Source organism: Pelophylax lessonae, assembly GCF_965119305.1.
Source record: "Pelophylax lessonae genome assembly, chromosome: 2".
Classification (NCBI taxonomy): Eukaryota; Metazoa; Chordata; class Amphibia; order Anura; family Ranidae; genus Pelophylax; species Pelophylax lessonae.
Window position 1 is genome coordinate 697,297,673 of NC_138769.1, and position 22,309 is coordinate 697,319,981.

A 22,309-nucleotide genomic window follows, 5' to 3' on the forward strand; every position below is an offset into this window, starting at 1 on the left:
ATGTTATAAACAAATCTCCTAAAATATAAAAAAGGGGGGGCTCTAAAGATGGCGTCACGTACTTTTTTGAGCTTCAGGCGTTTTGCTTCAGGCGACAAAACGCTCATATGTGAACAGGGGCCATTGAAATTAATGGGATTTCGCTGCTCAGTTTGGTGCGTATTGCTGGAGAGTTTTTTTTTTTATTTTTTCTTGGGAGAGTGCATGTGATCAGCACAGGGCCAATCAGTACTGTCCAGACAGAGGATCAGGGGAGTATGAAAACTCCTCCTACAAGCTTTACTAGCAACTGATGCAAGTCATAAGATTGCTATATACTGCTGATAAGCATCCAGCATTACAGGTCTCTGAGTCCCAAGACAACCATCAAGAGCAACACTGTGCATTACAGGCCTCTCGAGTCCCGGCGAGAGTCCCACTCCCGACTCACGAGTCACATAGACGACCGTTCAGAGCAATTACAGTACTGAGGCCTCCCCTCAGACCACTGTCCATCCAGAGCACTGTGTGTGCATTACAGGCCTCCTCTGACCACCGGCATCCAGAGCACTGTGCACTACAGGCAATCCCTCAGACCTGAGACCACCATCCAGCACTGTGCAGCATTACAGGCCTCTCAGAGTCAGACCACCATCCCAGAGCACTGTGCATTACAGACCTTCCCATTAGACCACCATCCAGAGCACTGTAAAACATTACAGACCTCTCATATCACTATCCAGAGCACTGTGCAGCATTACAGGCCTCCTCAGACCACGGTCCAGAGCATTGTGTAGCCCTACAGCCACTGTTCAGAGCACTGTGCAGCATTACAGACTTCCTAAGACAGACCACCGTCCACAGCACTGTGCAGCATTACAGGCCTCCTCAGACAGACCACCATCCAGAGCACTGTGTAGCATTACAGGCCTCCTCTGACCACCATCCTGAGCACTGTGTAGCATTACAGCCACCGTCCAGAGCACTGTGCAGCATTACAGGCCTCCTAAGACAGACCACCGTCCAGAGCACTGTGCAGCATTACAGGCCTCCTCAGACAGACCACCGTCCAGAGCACTGTGCAGCATTACAGACCTCCTCAGACGAACTACTATTCAGAGCACTGTGGAGCATTACAGACCTCATAAGACAAATCACTGTCCAGAGCACTGTGCAGCATTACAGACCTCCTCAGACAGACCACCATACAGAGCACTGTGCAGCATTACAGGCCCCTTATACCACTCCCTCTCATGCCATGCATGGGGGGGGGATCTAATGTGAAAGGTGGAATTTCTAATTTGATGGGGGGGGGATCTCTGATGTGAAAGGGATAGACCTCTGATTTGATGAGGGGCTTTGATGTGAGAGGGGGGACTTCTGAAGTAAAGGGGGGGGGGGGCTCTGAGATGAAAAAGGGGCTTTTGATTTGATGGTGGGGATCTGTGAAATGAAGGGGGGGGTCTCCTGATTTGATGGGGGAATCTCTAAAGATGGCCAAACTTAGATGTGTAAAGGGGGAACCTCTCATGTAATATGGGCTTCTCATTTGATGGGAGACTCTAATGTAGACAGGAAAGCTCTGTCTAATGTGAATAGGGGACTCTGATAAGAAGGAAGGAGGGGGGGGGGGATTCTGCTGTGATGGGGCAACTCTTATGTTAACAGCTTGCCGACCGCCCCATGCAGATATACTGCGGCAGGGCGGCTTGGCTGCGCATACTCACGTAGATCTACACACGGTTTTGGAGGCGCACGCAGGTGGCTTTGGCAGCGGGCTTGTCCCGCCGGAGCCACGCTCCCGCTGTGATTAGACATTGCGGGAGCCAGACCACGGGAGCAGCAGGTTCAAACACCGCTGGCCTCCCGCGATCTTCGGCTAGAATGACAGAAGAGCTGCCTGCTTATGTAAACAAAGCAGGCGGCTCTTCTGTCAGAGAGGCAGGGAAAGATCGTGTGATTCAGCTAAGCTGAATCACTGATCTCTCCCTGCCTCTGTCCAACCCATCCCCCCACACAGTCAGTAAGCACTATTAGGCATACACTTAACCCCTTAATCACCCCCAGTGTTAACCCCTTCCCTGCCAATGTCATTATTACAGTAACAGTGCATATTTTTAGCACTGATTACTGTATTAATGTCACTGGTCCCCAGAAAGTGTCAAAAATGTCAGTTAGGGGTCCGATCTGTCCGCTGCAATGTCGCATTCCTGTTAAAAATCGCTGATCGCTGCCATTACTATTAAAAAAACAAACAAACAAAAAGTTCAAAAATCTATCCCGTAGTTTGTAAACGCTATAACTTTTGCGCAAACCAAATAAAATAAGTTTTTGGGGATTTTTTTTTTACCAAAAATATGTAGCAGAATATAAATTGGCCTAAACTGATAAAAAAATTAGATTTTTTACATTTTTTTTATTGGGAATGTTTTAAAGCAGAAAGTAAAAAATATTCCCCTTTTTTAAAATTGTTGCTCTTTTTTTGTTTATAGCGCAAAATCTAAAAATCGCAGAGGTGATTAAATACCACCAAATGAAAGCTCTATTTGTGGGGGGAAAACGGACATCAAATGTATTTAGGTACAGCGTCGCACAACCGGGCAATTGTCCTTTAAAGTAACGCAGTGCCGAATCGTAAAAACGTAAAAAAAATGGCCTGGTCATTAACCTGTTCCCCACCGCCCGCCACAGTTATACGGCGGCAGGCAGCCGCTCCCAGGCAAATCGCCATACATGTACGGCGCTTGTGAGCACGAGGCTAGGGGGCAAGTGCGCGCCACCAGCGGCGCGCTGCTGCTACTGCTCGTCAGGTGGCTCTGATTGCCGCCTGACACCTGCGATCGTTCCCCGCTGAGAGAGAAGGACAGTCAGCTGTTGTAAACACAGCCGACTGTCCTTCTCCCTGAAATGATCACAGAGCGCCTGTGATCCTTCTATATAGGATCACATGTCTCTATGGTAATTTCAGAAGCCACGCCCCCCCCCACAGTTAGAAACACTCTCCTAGGCTCACATTTAACACCTTGATCACCCACAATGTTAACCCCTTCCCTGCCAGTTTCATTATTACAGTAACAGTGCATATTTTTAGCACTGATTACTGTAGTAATGTCACTGGTCCCCCCAAAAGTGTCAAAAATGTCAGTCAGGGGTCTAATCTGTCAGCTGCAATGTCGCAGTCCCACTAAAAATCGCAGATCGCTGCCATTACTAGTAAAAAAAGAAAAACAATAAAAATGACATAAATCTTTCCCGTAGTTAGTAAACGCAATAACGTTTGCGCAAACCAATCAAAATACACTTATTGCTATTTTCTTTTACCAAAAATATGTAGCAGAAAACAAATTGGCCTAAAATGTTAAAAAATTTTGATTTTTAAATGTATTTTTTGAGAATGTCATATATCAGATTGTGAAAAATTTTTATTTTTTTCAAAATTGTCGCTCTTTTTTTGTTTATAACGCAAAAAATAAAAATCACATAGGTGATCAAATACCACCAAAAGAAAGCTCTATTTGTGGGAAAAAAAAGGCCATCAATTTTATTTGGGTACAACGCTGCACGACCGCGCAATTGTCCGTTTAATTAACGCAGTGCTGAATCGCAAAATAGAGCCTGGTCATTAAGGGGGCGAATCCTTCCGGTCTTAAAGTGGTTAAGGGGGGTAAAACCTTTCGGAGCTGAAGTGGTTAAAGGGAGACTTCTGATGTGATGGTGGACTTCTGATTTAAAAAATGATTTATTCATTTATAATATGAATTATTTGGGCCAAAATATATTTGCAGGACTGAAGGTTTGGAGACTGGAGAACACAATTCTACAGTTTGCTCTCAGCTGATACATTGTATCCCTTCTTATATTAAATAATTATGATGTTCTGTCCCTCCAGCCCTGACACAGACTCCTCCCCCTCTGATGACTTTTCTCATGGTTGTCACAGACTGGAGCATCCAGCCCGGCCAGTCCTGGCCTCCCTCCATCACATTCCTGTCCTCATACCTGTGCAGGGTCATCTCCCTCCAGCCAGGTATTCGCCTGCCCCGCCCCACCTGGGGGAGGAGGGGGGAGGGCACAGCTGTCATCCAGCTGGATCACACCGAACCAACTTGTATTAGTCACTCTCAGCCCTGGGGCAGTCCGATTCTCCTATTGGTGCAAAGTTTTATAGGCCCCGCCCCTCCCCGCCTGCTGATCAGCGCTGCGCTCTGCCTGTTGTAGGATTGGACTCAGTGCGAGGACTGATCACAGATCGATCACAGGGGATCCGCTCAGCATTGGGCACTGCTATTACAGCACAGCCGCTCCTGGACGCCGAGAGCCGACACACTGGAGCCGCAGTAAGTCCATGCTTCCTCCTATCCGTGGGCACAGACATAACCTCCCATCCATGGGTATAGACACAACCTCCTATCCATTGTTATAGACACCACCTCCTATCCATGGGCACAGACGTAGCCTCCTATCCATGGGCACAGACACAACCTCCTATCCATGGGCACAGACACAACCTCCTATCCATTGTTATAGACACCACCTCCTATCCATGGGCACAGACACAGCCTCCTGTCCATTGTTATGGACACAACCTCCTATCCATGGGCATAACCTCCTATCCATGGGCACACAGACACTACCTCCTGACCATGGGCACAGACACAGCCTCCTATCCATGGGCATAACCTCCTATCCATGGGCATAACCTCCTATCCATGGGCACAGACCCAGCCTCATATCCATGGACACAGACCCAGCCTCCTATCCATGGGCATAACCTCCTATCCATGGGCACAGACACAACCTCCTATCCATGGGCACACAGGCACATCCTCCTATCCATGGGCACACAGACACAACCTCCTATCCATGGGCACACAGACACAACCTCCTATCCATGGGCATAACCTCCTATCCATGGGCACACAGACACAACCTCCTATCCATGGGCACACAGACACAACCTCCTATCCATGAGCACACAGACACAACCTCCTAACCATGGGCACAGACACAGCCTCCTATCCATGGGCATAACCTCCTATCCATGGGCACAGACCCAGCCTCCTATCCATGGGCACAGACCCAGCCTCCTATCCATGGGCATAACCTCCTATCCATGGGCATAACCTATCCATGGGCACAGACACAGTCTCCTATCCATGGGCACAGACACAGTCTCCTATCCATGGGCACAACCTCCTATCCATGGGCACAGACACAACCTCCTATCCATGGGCACAGACACAGTCTCCTATCCATGGGCACAACCTCCTATCCATGGGCACAGACACAACCTCCTATCCATGGGCACATCCTCCTATCCATGGGCACAGACACAACCTCCTATCCATGGGCACAGACACAACCTCCTATCCATGGGCACATCCTCCTATCCATGGGCACAGACACGACCTCCTATCCATGGGCACATCCTCCTATCCATGGGCACATCCTCCTATCCATGGGCACACAGACACAACCTCCTATCCATGGGCACATCCTCCTATCCATGGGCACAGACACAACCTCCTGTCCATGGGCGCAGCCTCCTGTCCATGGGCGCAGCCTCCTGTCCATGGGCGCAGCCTCCTGTTCATGGGCACAGACGCAGCCTCCTGTCCACGGGCATATACTCCTCTGTGCACAGGCAGGTGGCTGGGAGGATTGTATTATTACACGGTCAGTTTGGAGCTGATCCACTGACACTGACTGGGCTCTGCTCAGCTGATTCCCCTCTACTGATTTCTATCTACCTATCCTAGAAGTCAGGAGACAGTCAGTCCAGGAGCCAGCAGATATTAAAAATGTACACTGTGTGTGATCTATATAATATATATATTTTTTTAATACCGATCTCCTTATTCTCCAAAAAATACTTCATACACATCCACTAATTAATGGACCTGTAATGTATTTTTCATAAAATAGTTTCTTGTTGTGTTTTTCTGCCTCCTTGTAACGTCCTCCTGTGAGCTCCCAAACCTCCTCCTCCTTTTTCTCCTCCCTTTCCTTTATTTGCAATGAGCAGTGCATGTTAGTTGGGGTCATGGACACTGCCCTATGCAAACTACAAACCCCATAGTCCATCTTAGGAGTGAGCAGGAGAGGGTGACTACGTTCCTACATACAGTGGGATCATGGAGAATGGATGTAGCCACCCTCTAACACAGGGGTGTCAAACTCAATTCCATCAAGGGGCTGCATAAGAAGTATGGTTGTCCTCAAAGGGCCGGTTGTATCTTGGGTATGCTACGTACACAGTGCAGGGTTCAGGAGTGTGCAATGGGGCAGGGTTCAGGAGTGTGCAATGGGGCAGGGTTCAGGAGTGTGCAATGGGGCAGGGTTCAGGAGTGTGCAATGGGGCAGGGTTCAGGAGTGTGCAATGGGGCAGGGTTCAGGAGTGCGCAATGGGGCAGGGTTCAGGAGTGCGCAATGGGGCAGGGTTCAGGAGTGCGCAATGGGGCAGGGTTCAGGAGTGCGCAATGGGGCAGGGTTCAGGAGTGCGCAATGGGGCAGGGTTCAGGAGTGCGCAATGGGGCAGGGTTCAGGAGTGCGCAATGGGGCAGGGTTCAGGAGTGCGCAATGGGGCAGGGTTCAGGAGTGCGCAATGGGGCAGGGTTCAGGAGTGCGCAATGGGGCAGGGTTCAGGAGTGCGCTACCTACAAAGTGCCACCCAACCCTCCCCAAAGCTTCCTCGCATCTCTCTCTACCTGGCTCTAGTACCTCCCTGTGCAGGTGGCACTGCCGCGCCTTGTAAAGAGATGGTTCCCTCAGATTTTGGTGATCTTTTCCTTGCTGTCAGTGTGTGTAGGGATCTGTTAGTTCCAGGAGCCACTGTGTCTGCAAGTGACGAGCAGGGAGCGGAAGCTGAAGGTTGGAGGTGGTGGAATGGAGTTGCACCATACACTGGCTGCAGAACTGGGTGCAAGGGCCACTTGACAAGGCCTGGAGGGCCAGATATTTTGCCTGCGGGCCTTGTGTTGGGTATGTGTGCTCGAATAGGAAGTTGGATCACCAAAAAAAAAAAAAAAAATTGGAGGTTGAATAAATTTAAGATGGGAATACACACTTCTTCAGAAGTTTACTCCCCCCCCCCCCCCCCCCCAAGTTTAGGTGTGTGTGTGTGTGTGTGTCTATCTATCCATCTATCTCGATTTTTCTCTCGACCAGCCACAATATTCTGACCACACGCCTGATCTTGAGTAGATCCCCCTTTGCCACCAAACAGCCCTGACCCATGGAGGCATGGATGACACAAGCTATACAAAGCATCGCATTGACTCCTCCGGATTGCCTTCTTCCCATGTATCCTGGTGCCATCTCCTCCCCAGGAAAGCGAAGCACACCCAGGCACCTGACCATCCACATGATGTAAAAGAAAATATGATTCATCAGCCCAGGCCACCTTCCTTTGCTTTGTGGTTCAGTTCTGATGCTCACATGCCTGTTGTAGGCTCTTTTGGCTATGGACACGGGTCAGCATGGGCACCCTGACCAGTCTGCAGCTACACCACTCCATATACATCAAACTTCAATTCTTTTTTTTTTGTCTGCTTTCAACACAACTTCAGGGAGAACATGTTTACTTCCTTCCTAATCTATCCCACTGACTTTTTGATGCCATTGTAATGATCTAATCAATGTTATTCACTTAACCTGTCAGTGGTCATAATGTTATGGCTGATCAGGGTATATGTCTGGTGACTACTCCATAGGTATTAGACCAGACTGGTGTCTTGGGGACGCTCGTGGTATTGGATCCAGGATTGCAGGATGTGGCTGTATGTATGTTTTGTGTCCTGTGTATAAGAATGTATTATTGGGTACACCTTCATTTCTTCCAGAGCTGCAGATGCTGCATTATGCAATGACCTGTTATGTATTGGTGCTCTGCATTTGAAATAATAAAATTCAGGAACTTTAGGCTGGATTTACATATATGCGGGCCGGTTTCTGTGCAGAGTCCGGTGCGGTGGCCATTCGGCAGTTCAGGTGCGAATTTGATGCTTAAATCGCACCTTAACGGGACTGGAAAAACGCACAGGAACCTTTTTTTAATGCCCACCGCGACACGTTATGCGAATCGGAGGCAGTTCAAAACGCATCCAATTCACATATATGTAAATCGAGCCTAAAAACTTGCAGGGTGTTCAAGCAGCAACAGGTACTAATTAGGGATAGACCGATATGGTTTTTCCAGGGCCAATGCCGAGTGACCAGTGCCCCCCCCCCCCCCATCCAATGCAGAGTGACCAGTGCCCCCCCCCCCCATCCAATGCAGAGTGACCAGTGCCCCCCCCCCCATCCAATGCAGAGTGACCAGTGCCCCCCCCCCATCCAATGCAGAGTGACCAGTGCCCCCCCCCCATCCAATGCAGAGTGACCAGTGCCCCCCCCCCCATCCAATGCAGAGTGACCAGTGCCCCCCCCCATCCATCCAATGCAGAGTGACCAGTGCCCCCCCCCCATCCATCCAATGCAGAGTGACCAGTGCCCCCCCCCCATCCATCCAATGCAGAGTGACCAGTGCCCCCCCCATCCATCCAATGCAGAGTGACCAGTGCCCCCCCCATCCATCCAATGCAGAGTGACCAGTGCCCCCCCCATCCATCCAATGCAGAGTGACCAGTGCCCCCCCCATCCATCCAATGCAGAGTGACCAGTGCCCCCCCCATCCATCCAATGCAGAGTGACCAGTGCCCCCCCCATCCAATGCAGAGTGACCAGTGCCCCCCCCCATCCAATGCAGAGTGACCAGTGCCCCCCCCCCCGTCCAATGCAGAGTGACCAGTGCCCCCCATTCAGTGCATGGGGATTAGAGCGCCGCCTGATTACACAAAGAGCAGGGTTCTTCCGCTTACCCGGCGCGGGCGCTCTCATACGAAGTCCCGCCTCCTGGACCGGCTCCTATGATAGATGTCACCAGTGTGCTGCCACCAGTGTGCTGCCTATCATAGGTTGGAGCCGGTCCAGGAGGGCGGGACTTCGTATGAGAGCGCCCACATGGGGTAATCTGTATGGTCTGAATTTGCGATGCGAATTCAGCCATACAAACTGGATGTCTGAATTTACATCGCATGTGATTTGCACAGCAGTGCGAATCGCATGCCATGTCTATCTCCACAGTGTGAACCAGCCCTTAAGCTACTTAAAGTGTTACTAAACCCACAACCGTAACATCAATCAGTAAAGCGTATTTTATTTATTTAATTTTACTAGTAATGGCGGCGATTTTATTTTTTGACTGCGACATTGTGGCGGACAGACCTGACACCTAACTGACATTTTTGATACACTTGGAGGGACCAGTGACATTACTACACTAATCAGTGCTTAAAATTTGCACTGTTACTATACTAATGACACTGGCAGGGAAGGGGTTAACACCAGGGGTGATCGAAGGGTTAAAGCGGTAGTATCCCGCTTTTTGACACTTTTACCTACAGGTAAGCCTATAATAAGGCTTACCTGTAGGTACAAATAATATCTCCTAAACCGGCATGGTTTAGGAGATATTTACAGTGCATTAGAGCTGCACGATTCTGGCCAAAATGAGAATCACGACTTTTTAGCTTGGAATAAAGATCACGATTCTCTCATGATTCTCTGTGTAACAAAAAAAAATTGGGATAACTTTACTGTTACGTTTTTTTTTTTTTTTTTTATTCATTAAAGTTTATTAATTGCGTTTGAAAGACTGCTGCGCAAATACAGTGTGACATAAAATATTACAACAATCGCCATTTTATTCTGTAGGGTCTCTGCTAAAAAAATATATAAAATGTTTGGGGGTTCTAAGTACTTTTCTAGCAAAAAAAAATGATTTTAACTTGCAAGCAACAAGTGTCAGAGAGAGGTCCAGTCTTTAAGAGGTTAAACTTCCTTTCTCCCTGGCAGAGGGAAGGAAAAGATACAATGTAATCATTTTGTTTATATTTACTGGGAGCCTTAATGCTGATAGGCTTTGCAGGAGGAAAGATACAATGTAATCATTTTGTTTATAGTTACTGGGAGTTTTCCACAGCTGTTTTCTCTGCTCCCTCAGCTATGCAAAGAATCGAGAATATGTCAGGTTTAGATCGTCAGGGGGGGTGAATCGAGATCGCGATTTTCATACGATTAATCGTGCAGCTCTACAGTGCATGCAGCCGCTCTCGCGAGCGGCGCATGCGCTCTGAAGGTCCGGGGGGACCTTCAATTAATTTGCCGAGAGCTTGCCAGAAAATCACTCCCGCGCGCATGCGCGGTTTACAACCGCTTTAAGTGTGTCCCTAGGGGGTGCTTTCTAACTGTGTGGGGGGGGGGGGTGGGCTTGCTGAATAAAAACGGAGACCTGTGTTCCTAACCAAGAGGAACACAGGATCCCTGCATTCATAACTGACAGAACAGCGGTCTACCGAGTTTACAACTGAGGACCGCCGTTCTGTCTCCACAGGGAGCGATCGCGCGCGCCCGGCGGCAATTGGGGCAGCCGGCCCTGCAGATCAGCTTCCCCTGCTGCGAAGCGACGTACAGGTACGTTGTTTCGTGGGACAGAGCCGACCTTCTGCAGTAGAAGTACGGCGGCTGGTCGGCAAGCGGTTTTATATATTTAATTTAAATCAAGCTTTTTTTACTAGTGATTTAAATTGATTTCCCCTCTGGGTTTCATCCAGCCTTGATGTGGAATGCGGTGTGGGGATAGCCATGCTGTTCAGATGGCTTGGAAGAGTCAGGACAACACGAGGAAATGAGTCTTCATATGGAGTTTTGAAATACTGTTGGGTAATCCTCAATTATTTATGATCTGTGTATCTGCCAGCACAGCAGTAACCTGTATGGTTATCAGGAACGCCAACTCATCCCTTTAATTAGTGACATCTGTGAATTACGAGGGCCCTGCGGTTGATAAAGAAAACCTGTGCCGAGGCGAAAGAGCAAGCGGCCTTCATCTCTTCTTTTGAAAGGCTGGCCTTGCTGTTCTAGTGTATTTGGTACTATAAAATGTTTCCAAATTATTATATATAATTTTTTTTTCTCGTTTACACCAGCTCATGTTGGTATAGATCTGTCAGAACAGTGGTGGGCTTTGCCGTGCTGCTATATAAATGTGTATCACCTGCATTTCTGCTTTGTGCTGGGAGTGCACGCCACTAGCCTCTGACCAATGCCCCCTCTGACCACTCCTGGTCACAATCAGGAGCTGATAGGACAGGATCCTGACCGCACTGTTATTGGAACAGTGATCACATACAGGAAATTCCTCCAATATTTCAATTTCTTGAGGCTGATTCAGGCATCTGGGTGGATCCCGACAGTAAATTTGGGATCTTTCCCAAGCCTGGACCGCGTGAGTGAAAACGGGTTACAGGAGTGCAGAACAAACGACACACCTACAGGAAAAGTACAGCAAAAATAGCTTTGGCCATACTTCTATAGAAGGCTACGTTCACATGTGGGCATAGTGGATCGCGATCCGGAAATCATTGCAAATCGCAGGAGGCGCAAATCACGGCAACATCGCACAGCGTTTGGGGTGCCATTGCAAATTAACGGCAACGCACAGGCGTCCGGCGATTTGCAATGATTTCCGGATCGCGGGCAGAATCGCGGTGTTCTGCCCGCTACGCTAACATGTGAACGTAGTCTAAATCTACCAGCAGCTAACGAGGGGAGTTGTCTTCATATTGTATACTATCTCCATTAGAGATGCACCAAAATTTCAGCCAATGAAAATTATCGGCCAAAATAAGGGTGTTTAGCGTTGTGCCGAAACCACCTGTGATTTAGCTGCAATTTTATTTTTAAACTACTTCAGCCCCGGAAGATTTTTTTCCCCCTTCCTGACCAGGCCCTATTTTGCGATTCAGCACTGCAGTACTTTAACGGACAATTGCGCGGTCGTGCAACGCTGTACCCAAGCGAGATGTACGTCCTTTTTTTTTCCCCACAAATGGAACTTTTGGTGGTATTTGATCACCTGTGCGACTTTTTTTTTTTTTTTTTAACATTTTAAGCCAATTTGTTTTCTGCTACATATTTTTGGTAACAAAAAAAAAATCGCAATGATTTAGATTAAATAATTTAATAATAATTTTGATTGGTTTGCGCAAAACCCATCGCATCTACGAACTATGGGAAAGATATATTTGTCATTTCTATTGTGTGTTTTTTTTTTTTTTTTTTTTTGCGGGACTGCAACATTGCGGCGGACAGATCGGACCCCCTAACTGACATTTTTTACACTTTTGGTGCTAAAAATATGCACTATTACTGTAATAATGACACTGGCAGGGAAGGGGTTAACCCAGTGGGTGATCAAGGAGTTAAATGTGAGCCTAGGGGAGTGATTCTAACTGTGGGGGGGGGGGGGGCGCGTGGCTTCTGCGATGACCACAGAGACATACGATCCTATATAGCAGGATCACATGGGCTCTGTGATCATCCCAGGGAGGACGGACGGCTGTGTTTACAACAGCCGACCGTCCTTCTCTCTCAGCAGGGATAGATCGCGGGTGTCAGGCATCCCCGCCTGACGCACGCATCGGCTTCCCCGCTGACGAGCGGGGGCGGGAGCGCGCCACTGGCGATGCACGCTCGCCCTCTAGACTCCTGAGAGCGAGCGCCGTAAAATGTATGGCTTTTTTTTTTTTTTTTTTTCTGGGAGCCGCTGCCTGCGGTCAGAAAGGAGATAACTTTCCTTATGGTGCGTTTTTCATAGGTCATGTGACTCAAAATGCTTCAAACGCAACACTGGTGCATTTTTGATGTGTTCTTGCTGCGTTTTCTAAAGGGGAGGTGTTTTTGGAGCTTTTTTTTTTTAAATTTTTTTTTTTTATTTATGACCAAAAATGCAGCAAGCAGGAATTTTAACACTGCTATAAAAGGTGCCGATAAGAAGTCTAATATAACTTTATTTTTTTTTTTTTTTTTTTTTTCTATTTTGGTTTCGGCCAAGTGCATCCTAAATTTAAATTTTGGTGCAGCTCTAATCTCTACGTCAGATGGCTTAAAGTGGAACTAAACTCTGCAAAATACTTGCCTCCGCCTTCCACCAATCCCGAGATCCTGGCATTTTGGTGCAGGCAGAAGGCGCAGGTGCCACCATCCAGCCCCGTTGCCGGCAGCCTGTAGAACAGAGGCTGAAAGCCGCTGCGGCTGGACTTTGCCCCAAGGGAAATTTAGCATGTAGGCAGTATGCACACAGAGACATATGCTCAATACATAAGAAGTTGGCATTGCAAGCATTCGTCCCTGGTCACATACTGCTCTAAGCGTTCGTACCCATTGGCGCAGCAGCTTTCAACCTCTCGTAGAGTTCTTCAGGCTGCCAGCAGCATGGATGAGTATAGCTCAAGATTTGGCCCAAGCATGTTTAAACTGACTGATTCACTACTAGACGTCCATTCCAAGTATCAACTCCTCTTTTTCGATAAAATAATATCTTTTATAAGATCTTTTTAGAACTCTCCTCCTGTTTGAGGTCATGTCTTTGTGTTCTTGGTCTTATCTTCATAGTGAAACCTTACTCACACCCTTCATGTATTTAAAGGTTTATGACCAATTGCTATGACTAGTCATTATTGTCTCAGGGTAGACACATGCTGTCACCATGGATTTTGGTATCGGGTAGGGAGGAACAAGCTGTAGGAAATTAAATATTTCCACGCCAGTATTTAAAGCACTACTCAAGTTTATAATTTAAAGGGAAGCTCCAGCTAAAAATAAATTCCTAATATGTTAAATATCTTTATCTTTGATATTATTCATTTTCTGGCTAGCTGCTGGTGTAGCTTGGAAAGTCTTATCTAAACCAGACAATCAGCTTCTTCCTGTTCTTCACCGACAACGCTATTTCCTGTTATCTGAATTTGCTAAGCTGTCTTTCACTTTCTGAAAAGGTTGTCGGCCTTTCTTAGACAGACATGCCTAGACCTGCCCCCATCCCTCCTATCTTTCACAGAACATGATCGCCTCCTGTCATCATAGCCTCCTTTAGGCTAGCCGCTTCTCCTGAGAGGGGGGGGGGCGCAATATATAAAAGACATAAGGTACAAAGGAACATTTTTGAGAGTTTATAAGGATACAGATCTTTGTATTGCTCATTACATGTGAGTAATGAGTTTTAGGCTCCGTTTCCACTAGTGCGACTTGTCATTAAACTTTGGACACAGTCGCATGACAAGTCACAGGTCATTGACTTCAATGGCACCTGTTCCCAACTAGAGTGCGACTTTGATGTGACTTTGGTCCAACTTTACACTCTCTGGATCAAAGTCTCATCAAAGTAGTGCATTGATTGAAATCAATGGGCTGTGACTTGACAAGTCACATGGCAAGTCGCACTACCCTGTTTCCCTGAAAATAAGCCCTACCCCGAAAATAAGACCTAGCATGATTTTCAGAGATGGCTGCAATATAAGCCCTACCCTGAAAATAAGCCCTATTAAAATCCTTGATCTCAGCCCCTCCGTCTGCAGTATTCCGAGAGGGAAAGTAGAGCTCCGGAGGGTCGCATGAGTGCCCAGCAGTGCTGTAAATAAGGTATTTTCCACAATAAAATGACAAAAAGGAGACACACTACACATTACTTAATCTTTTTACAAAATCGATTACATAATTTTACAATGACTTTATCCAAGGTTAATATCTGGGATTACAGAATGTCATAATTGCTGACTTCTGAGCTGAGAGGGGGAGAGAACTTTTTTAACATTTTATTTTTTTATTACAGTTTTTTTAGAACATAGCGAGGGCTAAATGACACAGCACAAGCACTGTGCTTTCTATAATGCTTTAAAGGATCAGAATATTTATTTATTTTAGGGTTGCAATCACATTGTACATACCGTAAATAAATAAGACATCCCCTGAAAATAAGCCCTAGTATGATTTTTGTAGCCAAAATGAATATAAGACCCGGTCTTATTTTCGGGGAAACACGGGTAGTAGAAACGTAGACTTAGTGTGGTTGCCTGTACTATGGTCATTGTAGTCTATGAGCTGAAACCCCAGAGCACTTCTGGCTACACTGACAGTTCCCCTGACAGTCATGTGACCGCACTGAAAGCGGCAAAATAAAGGTAGAAAACTGGGATTTTTTTTCTTTTTGACACAAGGCTGAACTCCGCTCACCGTATTGATTGCAGGGGAGAATTTAACGTATTAGGCTGTACTTCCGCTTTAAAAGTAAAAAAAAAAAGCCATTGACTTAAGACGTATAGATAATAATAATAATAATAGCTCTTTTTGCGATACGAAGTACAGCTTTTACCAGCGCATTGTACCATGCAGTGACCAATGGAACTTAATGAAATATCAGTTTGTGACCAAAACAAAGTAAACCGTGTGGTGTGCTGTGATTGGCGCATCAGCACTGCTGTGATTCCACTGCACACCAGCCACTATGTTATAATGTAACACTGGTGTAAATGTCACTTGACTGTATAGCGATGTCAGACATCACATGTGATTTGCACCACACTGCTCTGCAAAGCGCATGCGATGTCTGTATTCTGCAAATTCAGCCATGCAGATTGGCTGAATTTGCATTGCATTCAGACCAAAGTCGCACAGGACCCTCTTTTTGGATTGCATTGATATTTACACCTATGCGATCTGATTCTGGTCCGAATTGACAGTTCGCACTGCAAATGTGCAAACTAATCTGGGGGTGTCATTAAATTTTGTATTCGCACTCCCAGCAGTTCGCATATGGCAATGTAAACTGCATGCGAGTTGGGTGCGATGCGGGAACCCGCAGGGGATTCGCAGGGTTCCCCGATCGCACCAATGTGAACCAGCACTGAACGTATACATTTTTAATTTTATTTTTTTCATTCTGTCACCACATTGGGGAGATCATACCTCTACTTCCTGTCCTCTCTGACAGCCTGCCACAGCAGAACAAGAAACAAAGGGAGTGGTTGGCACCTGGACAGGAAGTCAGGCAGTAACTTTTTTTTTTAACCTTACAGAGGTGCTGGAAAATAATGGTGGCCACACAAAATATTGACACTTTGGACATTTTTACTTAGGGGTCTACTCACTTTTGTTGCCAGCAGTTTAGACATTAATGGCTGTGTTGAGTTATTTTGAGGGGACAGCAAATTTACACTGTTATACAAGCTGTACACTCACTACTTTACATGGTAGCAAAGTGTCATTTCTTCTGTGTTGTCACATGAAAAGATATAATAGAATATTTACAGAATTGTGAAGGGTATACTCACGTTTGTGAAATGGTGTGTGTGTATATATGCATGTGTGTGTAATAAATTTTTATATATGTATGTATGTATGTATGTATGTATGTATGTATGTATGTGTGTGTGTGTGTGTATATGTTTTCAGTAATTCAAAAATAGAAACTCCTATATTCCTATATAGCTGTGTTACACACAGAGTGATATATTTCAAGAAGCATTTATTTTAAGTTTTGATGCTTACAGCTAGTGAAAGCCAAAAATTCAGTATCTCAGAAAATTAGAATATTACACAAGACCAATAAAAAATGATTTTTAATACAGAAATGTTGACCTACTGAAAAGTATGTCTATGTACAGTATAGTATGCACTCAATACTTGGTCGGGACTCCTTTTGCATGAATTTCCACATCAATGCGGTGTGGCATGGAGGCGATCAGCCTGTGGCACTGCTGAGGTGTTATGGAAGCCCAGGTTACTTTAATAGTGGCTTTCAGCTCCTCTGCATTGTTGGGTCTGGTGTCTCTCATCTTCCTCTTGACAATACCCCACAGGTTCTCTGTAGGGTTTAGGTCAGGCACGTTTGCTGGCCAATTAAGCACAGTGATACCATTATCATTAAACCAGGTATTGGTACTTTTGGCAGTGTGGGTCTACATAAAGCTGGTCAGCAGAGGGAAGCATAAAGTGCTCTGGAATCTTTGCTAGATAGCTGCGCTGACCTTGCACTTGATAAAACACAGTGGACCAACACCAGCAGATGACATGGCTCCCTAAATCATCATGAACAGAGGAAAAATATATATATATTTATTTTTTTTTTTTTTGGGGGGGAAATTAAAGCGGAGTTCCACCCTGGAATTTTTTTTTTTTTTTTTAAAATACCCCCGGGACAGTCAGGGCTAGTGCATTCCACAATGGCTAGCCCCTGATCTGTCCCGGGTTGCACTTACCTGTTAGGACAAATACTTACCTTGAAAACGTCTTGTCCAGCGCTGCCATCTCAGATGTGGGCAGCTTGAAGCCAGCGAGATCCTCTTCGGGGTCCTCTTCCGCCTTCTTCGGTCCCACGATGCCCTGCGCCGGCCCCGACGTCACTTCCGGGTCGCGCGCGTCATCCCTCCACAGCTTCTGGGCATGCCCAGAAGCTGTTTAAAAGGGGATGACGCGCGCACCCCAGAACTGACGTCGGGGCCGGTGCAGGCGCTAGGGATGTAACGATATTACCGCTATCGCGGTTGTTCACATGGCCCGATATCGTCGTGGTGGGTGCACGGTGTCTGGCCGCCGTCTCTGTGTCTCTCTCTGTGTCTTGTCGGCTCCTGCTGTCTGCGGTCACTCACCTCTATGCTGCACTGCTACTGGCCGAGCCGAGGCGAGCGGCTGCCAGTTGGTTTGGAGCAGTGTGGGTGGGCGGGCTTGTGGAGCGGAGGCGAAGCCAGCGCACGAGAGCGGCGGAGTCGGAGCAGCTTCCTTCCAGGCAGGCACCGTGACCACAGCGTGACAGCCTGACAGCACCACGGCAAGTCGGCAAGAGGAAGACAGTGACACCGGACCGCCGGTGAGTCAGTTTATGTGTAAAAGAAAGATTCGAAATTAAATGAAATTTCATGAAAAAACGAAATTAAAAAAAAAAAAAACTGACGCCACTCAAGGCCAGCACAGTGAGCACACATATGCATTGCTGGGCAGCAGATGACCAAGAACTGTGAGCGCGCTCTCAGCACAGCAACAAGACTAATGGCCTGTAGTCACGGGATCACGGGATCACACATGATCACCAGTCCCTTCTGGGGCATTCACCTTTAAAAGGGATGCCAGGCTGAGCAGGAAGAGCTTAATAATATCAGGACAGCATCTAGGAAAAGGGTCTGGTATTGATCAAGGGAATGCCTGGCTCTTAATTAACAAACAGAAGTAAATTGGCTGAAATTGTAACTTGCTGGAAAGTTAAACAGCATATTGATCTTTGTAAATGTCAGGTTGGTTGTATACATCGTACTACAGATGTGCCAAGGTATGATCTTAAAAATACTATAAAAATTGCTACTTCCCATTCTCCACCAACCAAACATTTTTTTAAACATTTATTTTCCTTTGGTACTTATCCACAGTGGCAGTGCCCAGCCACCCATGCTGTTTGTTTCATAATTCCTTTCCCATTAGCCTAGGAAATGTTTTTTACATTCAGCTTTTAGCTTTTCCACAATATCGCAATAAATATCGTACCGTGAGGTCAATATCGAAATTGTATCGTACCGTGAGATTTTGATATCGTTACATCCCTAGCAGGCGCAATGATTCCTGGGAGCGATGACGTTCAGCTCCCAGGAATCATTGCAGAGCCAGGAAGTGACGACGGGCCGCGGCCGAGGAAGGAGGAAGAAGGAAGTAAGGTAAGTATATTTTCTTCGCTACGAGGTAAGTAAAAAAAAAAAAATGCGATTATCCATTTTTTTCAGGTGACCCGGAGCGAGAAGATGGAGGTAAGTATAAAATGAGGGTGGAACTCCACTTTAAGGTCTGAGTCTGGAGGAAGAGTGGAGAGGAACAGAATCCCAAGTTACATGAGGTCCAGTGTGAGGTTTCCACAGTCAGTGATGATTTGGGGAGCCATGTCATCTGCTGGTGTTGGCCCACTGTGTTTTAGCAAGTGCAAAATCAGCGCAGCCCTCTAGCAGGAAATTCTAGAGCACTTCATGCATCCCTCTAGAAATACATTTTTGCTTTTACAAGTCTGATGAGCATCTCCAGGAAATGCAGTTCTTGATCTTATACGGGGATCTCTTGCTGTGTGATGGTTACGTCATCTCTTCCTGTTCTTGATGAGGTGTGTGATGGCTGCTTAGTAATCGCTCATAAGATGCATGTGTACATTTTGTGTGCCTGGCCTCATCCTACCATGATGGTCAAACCACTGATAAAGCAATAGAGATCTGTGTACTGAGAAATAGAGATCTGTGTACTGAGAGCGACCATAAAAGTATTCATCATAAATCTTCATACACATGGGCGCTGAGACCTACATCTCATTGTGAATGGGCTGTTTGTTTATGCAATTGGAGCTTCCAGTTGCGTACAGGCAGCCCATGTAAGTGTATTGGGGGGGACAGCGGGTGCACTGACACAACCACAGGTGAGCAGCCCCCGAATTCACACAGCCCCATTCAACTACACGTCTATCAAATTAGGATAATTGGCTGTGTCTGTGGCAGCTCCAGCCGCATACATTCTGATTGAGAATACTTTAATAATCCCAAAGAGAAATGATGAAATCCTAAAGGGAAGTTACGGCCAATTCACGGTATATAGGCCTCAGCACCTGTATGAACGAGGCCTTACACAAGTATATTTGGCTAGACAAAAGAATAAATTCCAAATTTTATTGTGATCTGAGACCCTGTTGGAGAGATCTCGCCTCACTTCCTGTCTATGCCAAGAAATAAGGGGAGCAGTTGTCACCATGACAACAACAAACTGACCGAGGCTCATCTAACCCCCCCCCCCCCCACAATGAGCATTGGGACGTCTGTCTTTACATGTGCATGAACTTTAATGGCACCCCACCCCAGTCTTAGTCCGTAGGGTTCGTTGTGTTGGGCCACCCTTTGCAGCTATAACCACTTCAACTCCTCTGGGAAGGCTGTCCACAAGGTTTAGGAGTGTGTCTATGGGAGAGTTTGACCATTCTCCCAGAAGTGCATTTGTGAGGTCAGGCACTGATGTAGGTTGAGAAGGCCTGGCTTGCAGTCTCCGCTCTAATTCATGCCAAAGGTGTTCTGTGGGGTTGAGGTCAGATCTCTGTGCAGACCAGTCAAGTTCCTCCACCCCAAACTTGCTCGTCCATTTCTTTATGGACCATGATATGTGCACTGGTCCAAATCATTTGGTGGAGGGGCGGGGGGAGGATTATGGTGTAAGGTTTTTCAGAGGTTGGGCTTTGCCCTTTAGTTCCAGTGAAGGGAACTTTTAAAGCGGTAGTATCCCGCTTTTTGACACTTTTACCTACAGGTAAGCCTATAATAAGGCTTACCTGTAGGTACAAATAATATCTCCTAAACCGGCACGGTTTAGGAGATATTTGCAGTGCATGCAGCCGCTCACGCGAGCGGCGCATGCGCTCTGAAGGTCCGGGGCGACCTCCAGTTTTCCTTGCCGGGAGCTTGCCGGAAAATCACTCCCGCGCCAATCACAGCGCCAGAGACGCAGAGGGATCATGGCGGCGCCCGCAGCGATGTCCGGGGGTCCGTGTCGGGGCTTCGTTCTAAGGTAAGTAATACATAATGAGCTAGTATGCGATGCATACTAGCTCATTATGCCTTTGTCTTGCAGGTTTTTTTTTTTTTTCGTTTTCGGGTTTACAACCGCTTTAAGGCGTCAGCATACCAAGACATTTTGGACAATTTTCATGCTCCTAACTTTGTGGGAACAGTTTGGGGATGACCCCTTCCCGGTCCAACAACTGCGGACCAGTGCACAAAGCAAGGATAAAGAAATGGATGAGCGAGTTTGGTGTGGAGGAACTTGACTGACCTACAGTCCTGACCTCCACCCCCATAGAACACCTTTGGGATGAATTGAAGCAGAGACTGCGAGCCAGGCCTTCTCATCCTACATCAGTGCCTGACCTCACAAATGTGCTTCTGGAAGAATGGTCAAACATTCCCATAGACACACTCCTAAACCTTGTGGACAGCCTTCCCAGAAGAGTTGAAGCTGTTATAGTTGCAAAGGGTGGGCCAACTCCATATTGAACCCTGCAGACGAAGACTGGGATGCTATTAAAGTTCATGTGCGTGTAAAATGAGGTGTCCCAATACTTTTGACATTTTAATGCATATGCATGCTTGGCTTTTGCACGTCTGGGGTTTTACATTTGTAAGTGAGTTTATGCAAGCACGGCATTTTTCAGCATATAGCCATATGTTACTATGGGCTGTACACTGCTTTGATCCTTCCTGGACACCAATGATTTTTGTTGGATGTCTGAATGGGTCTATGTGCATGCCACCTTACTCGTAAAATACGAGAGGTATACGATGTGGTGTACAGTGAGAGCGCTATAAATCGGCACCTAATACATACGTAATATAGAATTCCACCGTATGCTGGGCTATAGAATATTAACCACCATCATGAATTGTTTTCATTTGTGGTTTCTCTCAGCCTACACTAGACATGCTCTGCAATTATTTTGTCATTAGGCAATATTTACCCCCATGGCTGTGTACAGCTCTGTGCCGATTGCTGAATGTGTATCAGTGTTTGACAATATTGTTGTGCATACACCATTGTCTCCAGCTCTGGGACGGTTCACGGATTTGTACACAGGAATTTGGGAAATTTCATTGCCCGGTTTTGATTGTCGCTAAAATAAACAAGAATTTATTTATATTGTTTTAACCATCTGCGTTTTTTTTTTCTCGGAAAATGTTCTCAGCTTCTGCTACATTCGAGACAAAGGCCTTTATTCTCACGGCCTTGAACAAAAAAAAAAAACCTGGCATTTGGAACCATTTTTAATTTTTGGACCAGAACGCAGCTGCATTGTTCTCAATAGGGACAATCGTACAGGTGCGTAAACATGCATTGCGTTCCGATCCATAACCAAAAAAAATTGCGTCTGACGCATGTGATACACGTATACCACTGAGAAAACTAACAGGACCATTTTTACGCATTAAAGAATGGATCCATTTATTTATTATTTATTATTATTATTTTTATTTTTTGTTCCTTGCCTATTGAGGGGTAAGTGCCGATTCACACTAGGTCGCTCCGACTTCGGGGGCGACCTGTGAAGTCCCGTGCACCGCGACTTTGGCGCGACTTGCATGGACTTCATATAATGAATGTCTATGCAAGTCGCTCCGAGGTCGCCCCGAAGTAGTACAGGACCCTTTTCCTAAGTCTGAGCAACTTGAGTCGCTCCTATTAGAACGGGTCCTGTAGCACTGCATGGACCGCGACTTGTCAGGCTGACAAGTCGCGGTAGTGTGAATGGACAATAAAAGCTTAAGGCCATGCAATGTAGCCAAACAAAATGTTTTGTAATTCAGCAGTGTGGAAAGCCTGTAACAAAGACTTTTTTTTTTTTTTTTTCTTTTTCTATTTTACCTTCCAATATTTTTATTGAAGTATTTTTACA